Below are 21,077 nucleotides of genomic sequence, written 5' to 3'. Positions count from 1 at the left end.
AACAAGAAAGAACGTTTCAACATCCAGTCTCTAATGAAGCAAATGGCATTTAGGTGTGGGTTTCCCTCCCACCCACCCATCCCAATTATGGTAAAATAGTGCCATACATCCATAATGTCTTCATGGAAGATGCCTCCAAACTGAGTTTAAGTTCATGGGTTGTAGATCATGGAAAAGTGCCCTGGATAGACTGGATGGCATGCTGGTAAAAGTGACTGAAAGTTTCTCTGTCTACCCTGTTTCTCACAGTCTCTACTACAATCTCTGTGACATTAAATATAGAGTCATGGAGATATCATCTGGCCAGGGATACCTGTGCTTCAAGATGGTAATTTGAATATGTTCTTCTAGAAGATGGTCATTTTCTCTAGAAGAAATTAGGTGATAATTTTGGTGTTCTAATAATTCCTTGAATTTATTAAATTCAGAGACTTTGAGTTGGATGAGTTAATCAAGGACACCAAAGGAACAGCACTTGAAGGAACCGCACCTATAGCAGCCCTGAAAAATCCTTCCAACCCAGCCTGAGCAAATGTATCTGAGCAGTGCAGCTCCAGCCATTGTACTAAAAGGCCCCATCAGACTTACAAAACATATTCTGTCTCAATGCCTTCCTGCTTTCCAACTCCCCTCCCTGTTCCCAGCCACTTTCTTCTGGCACCTGGCTCCCTAAGCCTCCTCCCTAAGACTCCCTAAGGCTCCCCCCTTGTTCTTTCCCTCTCTGTTTCCCTCCCTGTGTGCCAACTGGCCTTCCAGTTCTGGGCTGTCCAACATGGTAGCCACATGTGGCTCTTGGACACTTGAAACGCGGCTTCTCTGAATTGAGATTTGCTGTAAGATTAAAATACGCACTGGATTTTGAAGACTTAGTATGAAACTAAAATGTAAAATACCTCACTAATAATTTTTATTTTGGTTACATGTTTAAATGATAATTTTTAATATATTAAATTAATTTTACCTGTTTCTTTTACCTTTTTCAATGCAGCTACTAGAAATTTCTTAATTACATATGTGGTCACATTATGTTTCTAATACAGGTCTAGTGTCCTGGGTCCCAGGCATCTCACTGCACCTTCTCCTGCTCCTGGTCTGCTAAAACACCCAAATCAACCTAAGTTTCCTTCTTCTAAATAAGTATAAATTTCAGTGTTCTTAGTTGGACAATTATTTTATAAGTGAACCATCCTAGTATGGTGCTAATGGTTGAAAATGCTCAGTTTTGGCTCTCCACATACACTTACTAAACACCTACCATGGATATAGACATATTTAGGCCAAGTGGACATACTTGGAATCAGAAGATAGGTCTGCCATCCAGCAGTGGACAATCTAGCTGGGTTGATTCACCATCTGATCAGAATAATCTGAATTGTTGCCATATCTTTCCCTAAAGGAATGAATCAAATAGGAACTCTAGGTACAATGGCAGAATAATGGAAACTGTTTGTATTATGGTCATAGAGGAAGTTTCATGGAGCCTTTCAGTTCATACCACATTATGTCCATGTACTTCTTGCCCGCCACATTATCAAGCATTTGAAGAATTGTTTTCTCTTTCCCGACAAGAAATACAGGATATACGTTTCTCTGGTATAGATATCATTGTGAAGAAAGTTAAATGACTTGAGCCAAGTTAGAAAATTTAAAACAAAATGTCAATATACCTTCTACTTTTTTTCTTTGGTTTAAAGAGAGGAGTCTGGGGTATCTGCCTTGACTGGTCCATCCTTCAACCTCTTCTCTATTTCTGCCCACAGGGGGGGAAAAAAAAAAAAAACAGAGAAAAACCAATTAAACAGGAGCCCCATTCAGAGAGGAAATACATCCTAAGATAAAGGTCCTTCCTTCTATTTCCTCCTTTCATTGATGAAGCCAATCATGACAGTTCAAGAAGCCAAGGATAATTTCATTTATAAATTGTACACTTAGGCCACATGGTTTTTAGTACAAATTAGGGATGGGGTTTAGTTTCAATTATCTTTGTTTTGGATTTATTTTAAAAGAAGAATGTTTTCCTTGAAGCATTTCCTATTTGCAGCCTGAACATTTTCTGTTCACTGCTGTGTACAGGGTTGCCTTTTGGATATAAATGTCCATAATAGATCACAGTTTGGGGCTTAAAATGTCCATGTTTATCCAAAAATGTTTATTTCCTTTATCCTTCTACAAACACTATAGTCAATTTCTTTTCCTACCCTTTTTATCTCAAAGAAAACAAGTTTTATCATTTGAAAGTATCTCGTGCCATAAAACCAGATCAATATGAAAAGAAGGGTGTAATCACATAGATCAGTCTCAGACAAGAGATGCAGGATTTGGAGTGGAGAAAAATGAGATCTTCACAACCACAGTAATCAATTGCAAACAAAGAAAGCAAAGCCCAGGCTTCAGCAGAGATCTTACTCATTGGGATCTGGGCACTGGGACTGGGGTCCCTCCATCCACAAACAGAAAAGACTACTTTGTCTGCCTTCAGCCGTTCTAGCTAAGTCTGAGACCCAGGTTCTGATTATAATAAATCGTTGATTTATTTTCCATGTCTTGATAGACAACCCTAGCCCTGAGCCACACCCCTCTCCACTTTCTCATGTCTCCTTGTTTTCTTTTTCTTGTAAATGTTTATTTATTTATTGAGAGAGGGAAAGAGAACAAGCAGGGGAGAGGCAAAGAGAAAGGGGGAGAGAGAATCCCAAGCAGGCTCCAAGCCATTAACACGGAGCCCAGTGTGGGGCTTGATCTCACAAACCATGAGATCATGATCTGAGCTGAAATCAAGAGTCGGACGTTTAACCAACAAAGCCACCTGGTGCCCCTCGTCTCCTTGTTTTCATGGTCACACTCTTCTCTCAGCCTAACACACTTCTCCCATGACCACCACCTTCCCTCTTTCACTCTATATCCGTGCCTACCAACCTACATACCCTCCCATGTCCCTACTCAGCCAGAAGCCACTCTGAGGAGCCTTCCCTGACCAACCTTGCAAACCATCCGTACCCTAGCCCCAGGAAGATGGAAGTTCTCCATTGTGTGCCCTCCTCTTGCTCTTTGTACAGACCCCACTGTAGCACTGCTCACTGGTTTATTTGCCTGTAGGTTTTCCTCCTCCCAGGATGGTAAACCCTTGAGGTGAGAAACTGGATCTTGTTTAACATGGTATCAATGGGGCCTACCTCAGTACCTGGAATTAGCAAGACAAGTAGCCAATATTTTTTGAATGAACGAATTCTCTTACGGGCTCAGGACAGTGATAGGTACCAAGGATGATTAAACAAAATCCCTTCCTTATGGAGTCCTAGTTAGTTTCATGATGGAGTGGGTGATGGTTAAGTTCTAGACTGGGAGGTGGAGCAGTGCACGATTTCAAAGCAGCGAACCCACAGGCCTGAAATAAAAGCCAGGGCACAATGTGAATGTCCATTCATTCATTCAGTAAATAGTTACTGTGGGCTGATGCTGATTTAAGGGCTGTGGATACATCAGAGAATAAACCAGACAAAATTATTTGCCCTCATGAAACCTATTGGTAAGAGACAGATCAGCAACTTCAAACAACCCACTAAAAGGCACATGCTAGCCCCATAAAGGGAACAGAGACACTGAATTTTGTTAATTCACTTCTTTCTGCTTCTTGTAGGATAATATGAGCCAGCCGGTCAGTTCAGCAAACAAAAAGAAAAAAAAGGAAGACCTGTTTGCAAATGCCTCTGTGAGGCATACATTTGAAATTCTCCTTGCTTCTTTCACATTCCCAAACAACTCCTTCCCACTCCACCTCTCCTTTGTTTCTCCAGTAAGGTTGCCCAGGTGACCATCCTGCCCAAGGTCAGTCCACAGGCAGTAATGGGGTTTGGGCCGCACATTGGTCACTGGTCTTAATTTTCAGTTTCTAGGCTCTGTGGTGTTGATGAATCAAATTAGAAGTTGGGTGTCATGTGATGTCCGTGGCAGGCCTCTGGCTTCTCACTTCTTTTGACATACTTCTGAGCATCCTAGTGATCACTGCTGAGCACACCAAGGGAGATAAATAAGCCACTCATTCATTCAACAAATATCTAATGAGCACCTACTAGAGTCCAGGCAATAGATCTGCTGCTGGAGATCCAATGGTGAGCCAAACAGATGAGCTTGCAGTATAGCAGGAAGGATAGGCATACACAAGAAAACAACCAACGGTAAATCCGTCATACAAATGAACTCTGTGGCCCATGAGGAACTCCAACAAGAGAAACCAGCATACAGGTGTCTCCCTCGACTTCTTCTCCCGAATGGTACACACCCCCTTCACATCTTTATAGCATCTTCTTCCTCATGGAAGACCTGCTGCGTTCCCCCAGCAAAAGTTCAGTGCTTTGTGTCTCCATCTCAGCCTCTTCTGTCTCTCTGAGGAGTTACCATCCTCTAGCCTGCCTCTCTGGGCCGTGAGCCCTCCTCCCACTCAGCTGAGTTTCCCACAGTGTAGTTGGGGGCAGGACTTCTCTAATTTGACGCGTAGTAGAATTACCTGGGGGAATTTTGGTGCCCCTCATGGTTAGGGGACTCCCCCAAACCAATTAAATTATGCTCCCTGGGGCTGAGTTCCAGCAAATTCCAATGTGCTGTGAAGTTTAAGAACCCATGGTGTATACATCTGTCTCCATTTCCTTACCTTCCTTTGCTTCTCCTACCATAGCACAAACCCATTCCTATCCCCACCATTCCTCTGGTTACGAGTTCCCTTCTGTAAAACACCTGGATTCTCAGAGTCCATCTGACTTGACATTTCTCTGGAATCTGACAATATTGCCCCGTCTCTTTTCTGGAAATAACCTTTCCTTTGCTTCCATTGTACCATTTTCTCCTGTTTCTCTGGTTGATGCTTCTTTGCCTCCTTTGTCCCACTTTTTCTTGCCTTTTTCCTCTTTCTTGCTTCTCAAGTGTGGGCATTTCCAGAGAAACTTCTCATCTCAGTCTGCGTGTTGTACACCCACTCACAAGGTTTCAACAGCATCTTTGTGCAGAGGATCCTCAGATCTCTCCAGGAAAGACCTCTTCTCAGAGCCCTTGGCTTTAGTCCTACATATAAAACTGCCCACTAGAAATCCCCACCTGCTTGTCCTTCAGAATTCTCAAATGGATGTGTTCAAGTTGAACTTATTATCCCCATGCCCCTTCAACCCATCACACACATACCAACTGTTTCCCCCAGCCTCAGAACCACCTTATTCATTTCCTAGCTCAGTTGCAAAAACTTCTACCTGCCTAGACACCCACCGGAAACTCAGGAATTGGCCTTCCCACCTCACTGTGTCTTCCCCCACATTCAGTCAGCCTTCAAGTCCTGTGGAGCCTGCCTTCCTAACATCTCCCCACTTCACCACCCTTTTCGTTTCTCATCAGGATTAGCCTACCTGCTGTCTGTCTCATCCCAAGCCCCCTATTCCATCCCCTTTATGGCCACCAGAATCATCTCTATGAAATGCAAATCTAAGAGACATCTTCAGTGCAGTGCCTCTGGGGTTATTTCAGGATACATTTAAGGTTCTTCTCATGGCACACACACATTTCTCTCCAGCCCCACCTTTTGCCATAGCCGTACTGAAGTACTGTGGTTCCCCAGATGTGTCTGTCTGGCTCAGTGCCTTTTGTACCTGCCTCACTCGGTTCTTTGTCTGATTAAGTCTTACACAGTCTTCAAGACTCAGCTCAGCAAGACTCAGCTCAGAACTTCCTTCAGGAAGACTCTTGTATCAATTGAGATGTTTCCAGCTTCAACTAACAAAACATCAAACTGGAAATGTAATACAGCATTATATAGAGGTTTATTACCTCCCTAGAAAGAAGTGCACAGCAGGCAACTCCAGAGCTAGCTAATTGAGCAGCCTGATGATATCTGAGCTGCAGGCTGCCTTCTCTTTTTGGCTTTCCCCAGATGGTCTCAAAATGCATGCCTTGACTCCAAACATCAGATCCACACAAAACCACATCTAAAGGCAGAAAGAAATGAAGGCTTCCCCTGGGACATCTTTTTTATCAGAGAAGAAAATATTTCCCAGCAGACTTTCCTACTGGTCCCATTACCATTGGGACCAGTAGGTCTAGGTTACCAACTTACCCTAGAGCAATCACTGGCAAAGGGAAAAGGTTGCTGTGGTTTCCCTGTGACCAGGCGGAAAGCCCTCTTCTTTGAATGCATTCTGCCTTATATAGAGCAAAAGGTTCTATTGGCAAGGATGAATGGGGGAAATGGTAGTTGCGTAACCTACCAATGGTTTTGGCCATGCTTTCTCTCCTAGCGTCCCTCGCTCACCACTCCTTCACGAGTGAATTGGGTGCTTTTCAAGTACTCTGTCATTGCACTTTTCAAACTATATCGTAGTGTTGGTTTACTTATCTGTCTCCTTACACTGCACTCCATACAGTTTATTCATCTCTGATTCTCCATCACCTACTAGCAGAGGCCTAGCGCATAGCCTCAATAAAAATTCATTGTTTGAATGACTGATTGAATTAATTAGTGAAATGTTCAAGACACTTTCCACATAGTCTAGAACTGTGGTTGCATTAATGCTAATTATTTGACCCATCTATATAGTGATTATTACCCATCTAAAGAGACTGATATATGACCACATTGTTTGTGCTATTTGCTCCATGCAACTTCTGTTTTTATTGCTTTTGTGACTTATCCTATGGTTGGCTTTTTGTCTCTAGCAGCAACCAAATGACCACTTTCTTTATTAAATAGAGCCAATGTCTCTGGTTCCCCCAAAGGACCATGCTGGTGTTGAGCCTTTTTTTTCCCCCTCTGTCTGCCAAGCCAGCATAGATCAACACCATCTATCAATGTCCCATCTTTGGGTGGAACTTCAAAGGCAGGATTTCCTTTTCTGGGTCAAGTTGACCTGTAACTTCCATCTTCTTCATACTAACTCTCAGTCTGTGGAGCTGCATCATCTCTGCGAGTGGTCAGCAGCTTCTCATCCAGTGCCTTAGCAAATATTTATTGAGGGAATTAGTGAATGAATCATTTAACTGACTTGCATGTAATCTTCAAAAACAGTCATAGCAAACAAGAGTTCTTACTTAAAAGGTATTCTTCCACAGCAGAAACATCTTTAAAAATAACCAAATTAGCAGCTTTTATCAATGTTGACATTCTGTTCTTAAACTAATTACCTGCTTATGTAAGTGACCTTATTAAGAGCTGTTGGCACCTTTTAAAGCTATCTTTGGAAATCAAACTCAAACCCAAATACAATTATGAGCTTGCCATGTTCAAAAATGGCATCTTGATATGGCCAGAATTCCCTATTGAATTCAGAAATCTAATTCAAATCCTTATGTTGGAAAAAGAAGGGATATAAATCAAATCCATAGATGAATAATGAATAAAAACAGCCATGGTTAACTTAGGCATGGGAATAAAAACAGAAGTGTCACCTGAAGCACACACTGCTCTTTTTCTAATATAGAATGAACAGTAGCTGGTTGATGGAAATTTCGTTTTTGACATTTATATGGACAGTGGTTCCTTAGCAAAAAGAACTACAGAGCAATGTCATGTCAGTATCCCATGTGACAATAAGCATTATCCCTGTAGCAGAAATCATTCCCAACAACCTAGAGGATGCCCTCAGAACAGTCAAAACATCAAACAGAATGTTCTATTAGATGTTAGGGTCCAAGAAAACAAAGTCATGGAATCATGCCCCAAACTGCCAGGCAGGAGTACATGCCCTCACAGGTCTTGTCAGAGGATCAATGAGACCAAGAGAGTAACTCAGCTATTAGATATGGTAACTCCTGCCGAAATAGGAACAGCATCCTCATGAGAACATGCCCAGGCACAGCTTCAAAACTTCAGCAATCAGAATTGGAGTTCATTTAGCCCAAGATGTAAATCAACCTGTGACACAAAGGAAAAGAACTCCCAGAAAACATTGCCTGTCACAGCAAACCAAAAGCCAGTCTTGGCTCACTGGATCATAAACTCCTGGAGAGCAGAAACAACTAGGTAGTGATAATATTATTTATAAATAATATCAAGGCTTGGGCTGACTCTGAAATGGACGTTCATAAAATTATCAAGTGAAGGTGAATTTTAGGACTTATTTAATCCAAATTCCTTATTTCACTAAAGATGAAATCAAGTTTTAAAGAGGGGAAGGTTTTTGCCTAATCTAATATGGCTGTCTCTCTCTTCCTCTCTCTCTCTCTCTCTCTCCCTCTCTCTTTCTCTTTCTGGACCCTTAACTCCAACCAAGGGCTCTTCCCACTTTATACCATAATTATAGTCCCTACCACGTTGCCCTGCCTGCAGTTGGCTTTCAAAAAAACAATGAACAAGTCATGTCGATCATCATTATGTGTTAACACGGCCAGTTTCTGATTATATAGGGCTTAACACATATAATCTGGGGGGAGGGGAGGAGGGTCTTCTTTAAGAAAAAAAATACAAAAGGAGGAATATAAAATTTGATACAAAAGTGAATATTTCTTTAGACTGAGAAGAACATACAACAAATTTCAAATATAACAAAGTTGACTAATCCTACCAGGATCACAGAACTCATAAATATCACATTCTTATTAAATAATTGCCTGACACATCTCTATAATACATTCTTCCCACAGAGTTTTTGGCTCCATATGCTCTGATTAACTCTTCATGCAATAACAATTGTATAATTTTTCTAAAGAGAAAACAAAATTCAGTGTTTCTTTTATTAAAAAAATTGTTTTGCATTATTCATTAATGGTTAGGAAAGTTACTTTCAGCTTCATAAGTTATTCTATTGCATTGAGTCCCATAATACAATAAATTACTCTTACGCTACACAATGATTCCAAGATGAATACATATAGGACTTTTGTTCAGGGAAACACTTGTTTCATCAGGCTGTCGCTTGCACGCTGCTTTGTCTGCATCCACCAGCCTTCATCGGAACAAGGTATATCAGATTCACAAAAACGTGATCTGTTATGCATGCAGAAAACATACAGCTTTGAATTCAGAATGAGCTTAGTGTTTGTACTACTGTTACAGGTGTGTGCCCTATAAACACAAGGATTCAGATGAAATTCTATTTTATGAGACTTCCCCTCATGATATAAGAGAATGTAAGGAGTGTTTATCAGTGTACATGCTACATTACTAAAATATATTTCTGACAGAAGGGAGCTTCCATTCTGACAGAGTTGATGAGCACAAAATTCTCCAATTACGGTTTGACACATCTGGTGGTTCAAAGAATGTTTCACAGACTTGCATCTGGATGCACTTGGAACCTTGTGTCTTTTCACTTCCCCCTAGTTCCAGAGTGGGTGCTGAGGGGCACATGCATAATGGGGCACAGCCTCTGGCCCTGCACCCAGTGTCACTTTACTGAGTCGCCGCAGTGAGTGGGAGGAGAATTTTGGAAAGCCTTCTACAGCAGGAGAGCTAACTTGACTCCACGTGCAGGCACCTGAAAACCACATAAATATATCCCACTAAGCCAAACTCAGTTATCTCCAAGTTTACATCCCCTTTGCAGGATCCCAAACAGTTCACAGCCATGTTAAAGTCACCTGACCCAAGGGGAGAGGAAAAAGACAGTGCCTTAACAGATTGTGGTTAAAATACTATTTTCAAATCTTTACAAAAACTTATACTCATGTGAACACAAAGCTGGAGACCCTCCTATGCCTTTGGAATGGGCCTCATCAATGAGGAGCCCTTGAAGCTTTATGAGTTTCACGGTCCTTATGCCCTCTGCATACTGACCTTGGTATCATCCTTTGCAAAGACAGGGAAACAGTCAGCAGTCATCTTGAAATGTGAGGACCGGGAGTGATCATATGGCCTGATGGAAAGTGTATTTGTCCTGCAGGGCTGCCCTAAGAGTATCACAAATGAAGTATCTTAAAATAACAGAAATTTGCCTCACAGTTCTGAGGCTAGAAGTCTGTAATCAAGGTGTTAGCAGGACCACGTTCTCCCCAGTGGCTCTAGAGAAGAATCCTTCTTTGCCTCTTCCAGCTTCTGCTGTTCCCAGGAATCCTTGCTGTGCTTCACCTGCCGATACATCACTCCAGGCTCTGCCTCCTGTGCAGAGCTGAATGGCCCTGTGCGTGTCCGTCTCTGTGTCTTTTCTCCTCTTCTTAAAGGAGACCAATCATACTGGATTAGGGGCCCACCCTCATCCAGGATGACTTCATCTTAACTTTACCTCTGCAACAGCCTTATTTCCAAATAAAATTACATTCTGAAGTACTGGGAGCTAGGACTTCAACATATCTTCTCTGGGGAACACAGGCCATAACAGAACGGAAACAATACTGAACTCACTATGCATCAACCCGGCACTGTGCAATTCTAAGCAACTCAGACTTATTCAGCAAACAGTGGCACTGAGCGTGTGCTGGGGTTTCCAGAGGAGTCTGATCAGGTAGCCACCAGCCTGGGAGAGAGACAAGTCAACGAATGACACACAGGGTGGCTGTTGCTATATGGAGGCCCATGTACACAGTGAGATAGGCCTGCTGTGGAGACAGCCTGTGAGCATGAGGGTTTGAGAAGTTCTGCACAATGCCGGTCTATTTGAACCTAGTCTTTAAGAATGCCTAGATGTTCACTGAATGGACAATATAGGGGAAGAAACTCCAGGCAAGAGCGATAGTGCATAAAGAGGCCTGGGTTAATGTGAAACCACGCTTTCAGGGAGAGTTTTGTGTAATTTTGAATGGTTGGAAGCAAAGCTGTATTTGACAGAATGGCAGATTAGACTTGGAAAGTAGGAGGAGCCAGGCCATGAAGGCTTTATAAACCATGATAAGGAGTCTGGCCTTTACCGTACAGAGGGGGAGAGGCAGGGCACTAAGAGGAAAATGATCAACTGGGTTTGCGTTCCAAGAAAAATGCTTCGGCGGCAGCGTGGAGGGTGGGCTGGACAGAGATGGCAAGTGGGATGGTCTCACTGAGACCCTTCTGGAGATGCACAGGCCCACATCTTCTTTATTCTCCTCAACAGCCCCTCCAGATGCACGTGCAAGCTGTGGGGACTGGGGCACAGAGAGGGAGGAGCTGCCACAGCTCACCAGCCACAGGCCAGTGCACGTGTGCTTAGTGGACATGACCTTCCCTCTCAAGCAGCAATACACGAGCAGAGTCTGTGTGAAGTAAAGGAACGGCACAGGAAGATATCTGGGAAGGAGCATTCCGGGTTGTTCAGGATGATAGGAAATCATTTGATTAGTATTTCTTCTCAGTTTTAAGGTAAGTTTCAGAGAGGTTATAGGACTTGTCTGACTTGTAATGGTTAAAGTAACAGATAAACCCCCAAATCTCAGGGCTTTAACGTGATAGAAACACATGTTTTGCTCACTGGAAATCCAGAGCAAGTGTTCCTGACTGGCCTGGCCTTTCCTCCAAGCAGTGATTCAGAGGTCAAGCCCTAGCCTCTTAGAGTTTTACCTCTCGTTACCAAGGTCAATTCAGAGGCACGGCATTGTGGGGAATTTTAACGTACCAGTTGGGATCCACTTCCGCTCACGGTACTTTGGCAAGAACACAGTCCTGTGCCACAACGAACCCCAAAGGACGAGTGTGCAGCAAGAAGAGAATCAGCATGGATTCAGCCAGCAGTGTCCTCCACAGTTACCTAATGACTAGATCAAGATTTGAACTTAGGGCTCTGGACCTCCAGAGTCAACGCTCGTTATCCTTGCCCTCATCTGTCTCCCGATGTGAGCTGTTCTTTTGCCATCATCTGAAAGCCTGCTTCCTGCCCTGGCAGCTCAGCTTGGCCTCTGCCTGCCGTACCACCTGCCTGTTTCCGGGTGTTCTCTGCTCCCAGACTTCCTTTCCCTGTGTTTGGATCATGCACCAAGTGTGCTGCTTCCCCCATTGTCTGAGCTTAGTCCTCCATGTGCCGAGGGTCTGCCTGCCACACTGGACCTGCGCCCGGGGTCCTTCTGCCCAGCATCTGCTGCACCCCAATGGACAGGCTTCTCCCAATATAGCTTGGCTTTGTGGCAATTAAGGGGCTATTTTCAGTGTTCAATGCAGACACTAGTTGGAAAATCAATGCACAAGCAGTTGACCATAATAGTTAAAAGAAAGTTACTTCAGGTACTTTTCAGAGAATAAAAAAAAAGACAACCCTAACATTTAAATACATTGAAAGTCACCAGAACCTCTATGTGGAGACTCAAGCCTGGAGTATGTGAGTGAATGGAGTCTCAGCGTACAGTCACTGCATGTATCTAGGACCACAAAGAGCCTGGAATTTGGAATGGATGGTTTAGAACACCCATGCCATGCCCAGAAGGCAGCTCAAGTACATCTATCACTGATGGAAGGCTGGGGTCTCATCTTTGCGTATAAAAGAGAAGACACGTTAACACATGACACACTCATAGAGGATTCAGAAGTTCAATGCATCTTGTTCTAAACCCACGTTTTATCTCATTTTATATTATGGTTTTATTTTCATAATCCTAACAGAGCACATAGCGGTTTCTTAATACATATTTGCTAAATGAAAAATAACTTATGGATGTATGAATAGATGGAAGGCAGGACAGAAAACAAGGTTTCCCAATTCTTGGTGTGTGTGAGTAGATGAATTTATGAGCAACAAACATGAAGATGGGGGATTTGGGAAGATAATTTACCATCACAATTTAATAAACCTTATAACAGAGTTAATCTGCTTTTGTTATGTACATGTGGGACTGTATGATTACTAAGGTGTAAATGTTAAGCAATCCTAGAGGTGGGGTCGGGGACCCAGCCCACCCTCTGAGGTCCTCCCACCTTATGGGCTTTGGGGAGCCTGACCCTTCACACTCACACTAGTGTCTGGGAAGATACTCTCTTCACACAACGTCTTTTAGACAATGCCCCGCAAAGGAATAGACCTGAGAAAAGAAAGAAAAAGAGCAGAAAAGCAAAGAAAGGTAAGAAAATATAAAGAAAAGGAAAACAGGGGCACCTGGGTGGCTCAGTCGGTTCAGCGTCTGACTTCGGCTCAGGTCATGATCTCACGGCTTGTGGGTTCAAGCCCTGCGTTGGGCTCTGTGATGACAGCTCAGAGCCTGCAGCCTGCTTCGGATTCTGTGTCTCGTTCTCTCTCTCTCTGCCCCTCCCCTGCTCATGCTCTGTCTCTCTCTGTCTCAAAAATAAACATTAAAAAAATTTTTTTTAAAAGAAAAACGAAGAAAAAAAAGAATCTTGATTCTTTTAATTATGGGTCACAGGCGTGCACACATGTGCGTATTCTTGCCAATGTCCTATAGAGTGGAAGTGGATCTCAACTGGTACATTAGAATTCCCCACACCCGGTCCCCCATTCTGCCATGCCTTTGAATTGACCTTGGTAACGAGAGGTAAAACTCTAAGAGGCTAGGGCTTGACCTCTGAATCACTGCTTGGAGGAAAGTCCAGGCCAGTCAGGAACACTTGCTCTGGATTTCCAGTGAGCAAAACATGTGTTTCTATCACGTTAAAGCCCTGAGATTTGGGGGGTTATCTGTTACTTTAACCATTACAAGTCAGACAAGTCCTATAACCTCTCTGAAACTTACCTTAAAACTGAGAAGAAATACTAATCAAATGATTTCCTATCATCCTGAACAACCCGGAATGCTCCTTCCCAGATATCTTCCTGTGCCGTTCCTTTACTTCACACAGACTCTGCTCGTGTACTGCTGCTCGAGAGGGGAGTGCCATGGCCATTCTGTCTGAAATATCACTCCTTTTCATGTCACCCACCATTGTTTTTCTTCTAAATTTACCTCCCACCTCAAGTTTATTGAGCTATAATTGAAATAGAGTAAACTGCACATATCCAAACTGTGAATTTAATCGTTTTGACATATGTATATCCTCTTGTCCTGCTCTAATTTTCTTCTTGGCATTTATTACTATCCGTTTCATTTGTTTGTTTATAATCTGTCTCCACCACTAGAATAAAAGTTCCATTATAATATAAATACTGTTTCTTTGGAGCTTAGAATAGTATCTGATCTGTAGGAGGCACTCACTCAATATTTGTTGGATGGATGGATAGATGGATGGATGGATGGATGGATGGATGCAGCAAAGCCCAGTTAGAAGAAAAGGAACACAAAGTCAAGGACAGACTAAAGCAGCCTGGGTGACTCCATGTGGAGCCAGTCCTAGGCTGGCTGTCTTTAGGGTCTTCTCCATCTAATTGGTCCAAGAGTAGAGAAGCCAAATGCATTCCTGCCTGCATTTCAGACTGTTGGGGATAGCTGCAGGAATCCTGAGTAGAAAAGGATTCTAAGGCGGCAGCTATCTGGGCTTCACAGAAATGAAGGTAGTGATCCATTAATGATGTCTGTCTTGGGAAGGGAAGTAAGTGATGGTAGGCATATTTGCAATCCTTTTCCTAGAAACTACTGTGGGGCTGAACCTGCTGGTGGGGGGTAAATCATCTCAACGGTGGACAGAAGCAAGCCACAGAGGATGGGGGAAGGCAGGACTTGACAGTAACATTTTGAAATGTCATTTACCACCTGTACTGACTGTGACTACACTAAGGCTGACAGTCCTGTGATTAAACACACTGAGATGATTAGTCTGAATGGGCTTTGGGCTCCTGGCTTCTTTCCCATTGATTTTCAATGGGCAATAATAACACGCTGATAAATTCTACACAGGAAAGGGATGCAAGGACACAGAGGACTTTCACGCGCACCTTAACCAGACTTATGTTTGCCCATGACAATGGTCACATTTCACTAAATTAGTACTTGTGCCAGCCCCCTTTTTGTTTCTGCAGTATGATTTCTTTTCAATGGATGGCTTGAAGTAAAGCAATTGAAGTTTGATGAAGCCTCATCTGACAGTAATTAAAGGTAAAGACTAAGCCTTCAAGTTTTGAATCTTGCTGTGAGTAATTCAGCCTTGTTATAGCACACCATAAAGCTGAGGGTCTGTTATTACCATAAAGCGTCCCTTGCAAAATCATTTTGTATTTGTCCAAGACTAAGCATTTCTTTCTCTATTAGAAAGAAGAAAGCCACTTTCCTCCAGCCAAATTTAAAGCCTAGATGCTGCCTAATATTCCGTAAGGTCTTTGAACAGTTCAGAGCCTGAAACAACACAGTATAAATGAGGTGTTTAACTTCTTGAGGCTTCCCCCCAAAGGTCACTGAGTCCAAGTCTCTCCCTGGAAGAACGTCAAGAGCTTGCCGGTCCTTCCAGCCAGTCTTCAGCATTATTTGCAAACTTGTAACATTTGCAATGGCCATGCTTGAGTATCCTGCCGCCCCTCCCACTGCCAGGATGAACCAGACCCAAGTTGGTGTATGTGTGTGTGCATATTCATATCCACAGCCACATCCGTTTTTAGGGCCTCTAAGTATCTTTGAGTACATTTTTATTATATTTTCCACAAAAGTTTTGTCTATGGTGGGAAGGTTATTACTAAGTACCTCTTATTTTGGGATACTCTTAGATAGATTTTCTAAATTTCATTTTTTAAATGTATTTCCCGATAGATATACATTCAATTGTTTTTGTTGTCCTTCTTCTTGTTTTTGTCAGTTGTTCATCCAGCCACTTGGCTAAACTTTTGTATTGAGTCTAATAATTTATCTGCCGATGCCTTTGGGTTTTCTCTGCAGACTATTTTAAATTCTGTTACGACTTTTAGGACTCTTTCACTCTGATCTTCTTCCTTCCCCTTACTGACCTAGCCAGGACACTACTACAACATGAAACAGAAGTGAAGGAAGAATGGTAAGCCCTCTAGTCTTATTCCTGATATTAAAGAGAATATTTTCAATACTTCTCCATTACTTATGATGTTTGTTTGCTGTTGGAGTGCTTTTACAGATTTTCTGAAGTTAATGAAGTTACTTCCTTTTGAAAATTCTTCCTAGTTGCTAAGAGTTTATATCATGAACACATGTTGAATTTTAACAGTACATTTTTCTGTAACTGTTGAGATAATTGTATCATTTTCTTCCCTTTAATTTATTAATGTATTGAATCATAGTAATTGACTTTCTAATGTTAAAACTAAGTTTACATTTTGGGGATAATTCCAGCTCACTCATGATGTATTATTACATTGCTATGTTGCTGAATTCAGTTTGCTAATATTTTTGTGTAGAATGTGCCTATGTTCATAAACACAGGCATATGACATTGGATTTAGTTTGCATTTCTTGTGCCATCATTGCCAAGTTTGCTGTTAAGATTGGGCTACACTCATACATTCTGGAATAATTTTTATAAAAATGACATTATTTGTTCCTTGAATGTTTGATATCATTTAGCAAAACTGCCTGGAGCTGGATAACTTTTTGTGGGGATATTTCATACTATTGCTTGAGTATTTTTATTTATTATAGAGCTATTCATATTTTCTATTTCCTTTTGAATCACTTTTGGTGATTTTTCTAAGGTTTGTCAATTTTATCTAAATTTTTCAGTGTGTTGGCATTAAGTTGTTCAAAAGACTATTTTCTTTTTATTATATGTAATCATGTTTTTTACATTTAATATATGCAGCAGGGCTCCTGGGTGGCTCAGTTGGTTAAGCGTCTGACTTCGGCTCAGGTCATGATCTCGCGGTCCATGGGTTCGAGTCCTGTGTCGGGCTCTGTGCTGACAGCTCAGAGCCTGGAGCCTGTTTCGGATTCTGTGTCTCCCTCTCCTTCTGACCCTCTCCCATTCACGCTCTGTCTCTCTCTGTCTCAAAAATAAATAAACGTTAAAAAAATTTTAATATACGCAGCTATTTTTTACATTTTTACATTACACAATCTTCACATTTACATCAGAAAGTCAATTACTATTGTTAACTTGTGCCTCCTCTTTCTCTCTCTTTCATTAATTTTGCAGAGAGTGTTAATTTTTTTAGCCTTTTGAAAAATCTTTGGTTTTGTGGATATTCTTTATTATGTGTTCATTATCTGCTTTAATCTTTGTTGTTTCCTTCCTTCTACTTTTTTTTCAAGTTCATTTATTTATTTTTAGAGACTGAGAACAAGCAGGGGAGTGGCAGAGAGAGAGGGAGAGAGAGAATCCCAAGCAGGCTCCACACCGTCAGCACAGAGAACCGACTGAGCCACCCAGACTCCCTGCTTTCTTCTACTTTCTTTGAGTTTACTTCACTGCCCTTTTCTAATATCCTAAGAAGAATATTTAGTTCATTAATATTCTGCCATAATTCTTATCTGACTGTTCTTTAGATTCTAAGGGCATAAGAATTAGACGTAAAGGTATTTTTGACAATATATTCATATACATATAAAATATAAAAGAATGTACCTATAAATTATTAAAGTAACTAAGTGGATTTAGCCAGATTGCTAGATAAATATGCCAAGATCAGTCTAAGAAAAGAAATTATCTTTCCAAATGCTGGCAACAAATATTGGGAAACAAATTATTTTAAGAAAGATAATTCTTAAAGTAGTGTCAAAACCATCCAGTACCTATAAATTTAACAAAATATGTACAAAGCATTACTGACAGAAATTGTTAAAGACCTAAGCAAATCATAGGATTCCTACCCACTGATCAGGGATACCTGCTTTATATTTATACTGCTGTGGGCAATAAACCTTTATTGTGCTAAGGCAATGAAATGTAGAGATTTATTTGTTACAGTAGCTATTGTTACTGTAGTGTAAGTATTTGGGCTGAAAATGCGTGCCAATATGATGCAATTTTCTCAATGATCAGTTAACTTAAGTGTATAACCCCTAAAAATGATGTTTTTATTAGGTTCCATTTCAAAGAGTTTTAATTAAAAATCATCCTCTCTTTTTTCAGCCCTCACTCTGCCCATTTAAGAAGCCGAGAGGCTTTCCTATTTGTTAGGCCTCAGGGATGGGTTGAGCCAAATTGGTCCTAAGATCACTCTCAGGTCTGAGGCAGGAAATCCTGGGAAGAACACATCTTTCATCTTCTCTCTGTCTCTGAGTCTCTAAAACAGTCTTATTAAGGGGCAGAGTATCAGAAATAAATCTGCCACCCTGCCCATTGGCGCTTCGTAGAACATCTACTCTAACCTTAGCTTCTGGTGAGTGAGCAGCTGAAGGTGTGATCCTTCCCCTCCCCCAGCTACTTGGGCATGGTGCTGAAATCTAGTCGATTCATTGGTTTGTCAGGGACCAATGAGATTCTGGTGCTGGAAGATCATTCAGATCCATTTCTAGCCATCTTCAGGCTGCTAAGTATACAGGGAAAGCAATCTCTAATGAAGCCAGAGAGTGGTGCTCATTTCTAGAGAAACTCAGACACCAGAGAGCATTTGGGGTGAGAGAACGTAAGGGATTGACAGTGTTCCGGTCCCCTGGAGGCCTGGCTGTCTTTCCTGTAACTGAGTCCTGTGACTCTGATAGGCTTCCAGTGAATTCCTTCTTATCTGTGCTAATTCGGATTGGCTTTTGTTGTTTGTAATAAATAGACCCTGATGGAGACAGCGTGATGACAGTATTCAGCCAGGAGTCTGAAAAAGACATGAGCCCTGTCTTCTCTCAGTTATCCTTCTGTCAGAGTATAATTCCCAAAATATTAAAAACCTAATTTTCATATAGATAAGAAAGCGCAAGTCAAGGTTTTATTTAGTCCATGACTGAGGGAGCCGGGAGGATGACGATGCTGGATCAGAAGAGAGTATGAGACAACAGGAGTGCAGAGTAAGATTACACATCCAGATACAAAACTGGTTCACACCCAAGTGTCCTGTCCACTTGGGCAGAAAATAAAATCAGCACCATCTAACTAGCACTGCACCAGGTCTGAGCCCAAATCAGTGGTATAATCTATGTTGCATTCCCAGAGAGAGTGAGAGGACCCTCAGGCCAGCTTCTCTGGATCAGTGCTTCCCAGACTATATACAAGTACAGACTTCTGGGCCCTGCCCTCAGAAATTCTGGTTCAGTAGGTCTTGGGCTTGGCCCGAAATTTCACATTTTAGCAAGTTCCCAGGTGACAGTGCTAGTCAGCAAACCACATTTTAAGTAGCACAGCCTTAGACGACATTAAAAGGTCGTGTAATAACCCTTTTGCTTATTGCTAAGTTTTGAATAATTTTTCTTAACCCTCCACCCAAGGTCCCCAAGGGAGAGCTAAGCCTCCAGATGAAGAAAAGCAAAGCAAGGCAAATAGCACTTTGCTCTTGGCTGAAGATTTGCATTCAAAACTGAGTGAAGGACTTAGATGAACACAGCTAGGTCATATGGAGGAGTCTTTTTTCCTATGCTAGGTAGGTCTCAGTAGCATCAAACCAGGAAAGCAAGCACTTGGCCATTTTTCCCCAAGCTCCTATCTGAATCTTTGGTCTTATCGCAATGCAAGGAAAAGCTTATTCAGGCCACACCAGCCGGTGACAGAGAAGAAGAAACTAAAGAGAGAGGCAGAAAGCAAATTCCTTCCAAAATCGAGAACCACACTGGTCTAGGCTGCCTTCCCAGGAAGCCTGAGTTTGGTGCCACAGTAAGAAGGGAGTTTCCAAATGCGAGAGGAGAGAGGACAATTGGGCCTTCTCCCAAGGCAACAGTCCTGACCCTTCTTACTATTCTGGCTCCAGGAGCTAAGGTTGCCAGATAAATTACAGGACATTTGACTAAATTTATATTTCAAATAAATGACAACTTTTAATGTAAGTATGTCTCAGATACTGCATAGGACACATACACACTACAAAAAAAAAAGTATTCATTTTTGTATCTGATTCACCTGGGCATCCTGTATTTTTATTTGGTATTCTAACAATACCAACTTTATGGCTATTGTGAGGACTAAATGTGATGATAAATATAAAGTTTTTAAAACACAGAAAGCAGGGTGCCCAGTGGCTCACTCAGCTAAGCATCTGACTTCAGCTCAGGTCATGATCTCATCGCTCATGAGTTCAAGCCCCACGTTGGGCTCGCAGCTCTCAGCGCAGAGCCCTCTTCGGTTCCTGTCTCCCTCTCTCCCTGCCCCTCCCAAGCTCATGCTTTCTCTCTGTCTCAAAAAAAAAAAAAAAAAAAAAAACATAAAAAAAAAATGTTTTTAAAACACACAGAAAGCATTTCATACATGTTAGTTACTAACAGCTTTCCAGTTGTACAGAAGGTAAGTCTTAGAAAGTAACCTGCCAATACTGGACAGCAGGTGTTATGTGCTGAATTGTGCCCCCCGACAGTTTATATGCTGGAGCCCTAACTCCCAGTACCTCAGAATGTGACTGAATTTGGAGAGAGGGCCTTTTAAAGAGATAATTAAGTTAAAACAAGGCTGTAAAGATGGGCCCTAATGCAATCTGACTGGTGTCTGTATAAGAAGAGGAAATTTAGACACAAAAAGAGGTCAAAGTTGTGAGAAAATTAATTTCTGTTGTTTAAGCCCCCCGGTCTGTGGCATTTTATTATGGCAGCCCCAGCAAACTAAGAGAGCAAATAAGGGGCCAAGGTGGGGTTCAAACTCAGGTGGCTGGGCACCAATGGTTAAGTACTGCTGGACCAGTAAACGTGACCACTAAAGTGTGAAGTCAGCACGGGCCCATCCCAACATGTAAAACAAACTCAACAATGACAATGAGTCCGTCTGTTTCCCCATCCGCACCCTCCACTCGCCACCATCTCCTCCGAGACTCAAGTTCACCGTTCTGATGGAATCTCTGCTCTAGACCATTCTGCACTTCACCTCCCACCTCCCTGTATGTTCCTGGCCACTGAAAATCCCTTACTAATAGTGACCGGAGTTATCTTCTGATGGTTCCGGGTGCACAGAGTAGCACTCGATTAACAGTCATCATGCTGTCGCTACAGCTTGATACAGGGGTGTTGAGTGAATGCATGAGTAACAGAATGAATGGCATCCGCCTGGCTCTCAGTCCCACGCTCTCTGGTACCTGCTTATCCTCATGCCTAGACTGCCATGCTGTTCCTACCTGTCCCCATCAAAGTGAAAGTTTTGTGATTGGCCCTTATTTCTTGTTTGTCTTTATTTCTCTCTGAGCTCTGTGACTGAGTGTGTGTGTGTATGTGTGTGTGTGTGTGTGTGTCAGAGAGAGAGAGAGACAGAGAGACAGAGACAGAGATTAGGAGAGACCGGAAGAGAAAGAAAATTGGAGGGAGTC

At 42.1% G+C, this 21,077-nt stretch overlaps 1 long non-coding RNA gene across 2 annotated transcripts in view; it reads left to right on the top strand.

The window, feature by feature from the left end:
• Positions 1–18,050, top strand: part of LOC125924513 (uncharacterized) — a 38,628-nt gene extending 20,578 nt beyond the window's left edge. Inside the window, exons 3-5 of one of the 2 annotated variants that reach the window (XR_007458446.1) lie at positions 14,772–14,847; positions 15,691–15,733; positions 16,979–18,050. This is a non-coding gene — a long non-coding RNA (uncharacterized LOC125924513). The other variant, XR_007458445.1, reaches the window with a different exon arrangement.
• Positions 18,051–21,077: the final 3,027 nt, after the last annotated feature.

This window comes from Panthera uncia, chromosome F2 (assembly GCF_023721935.1).
Source record: "Panthera uncia isolate 11264 chromosome F2, Puncia_PCG_1.0, whole genome shotgun sequence".
Lineage (NCBI taxonomy): Eukaryota > Metazoa > Chordata > Mammalia > Carnivora > Felidae > Panthera > Panthera uncia.
The sequence above is the reverse complement of the archived record's forward strand: the minus strand, read 5'-3'. Positions and strand labels throughout refer to the sequence as shown.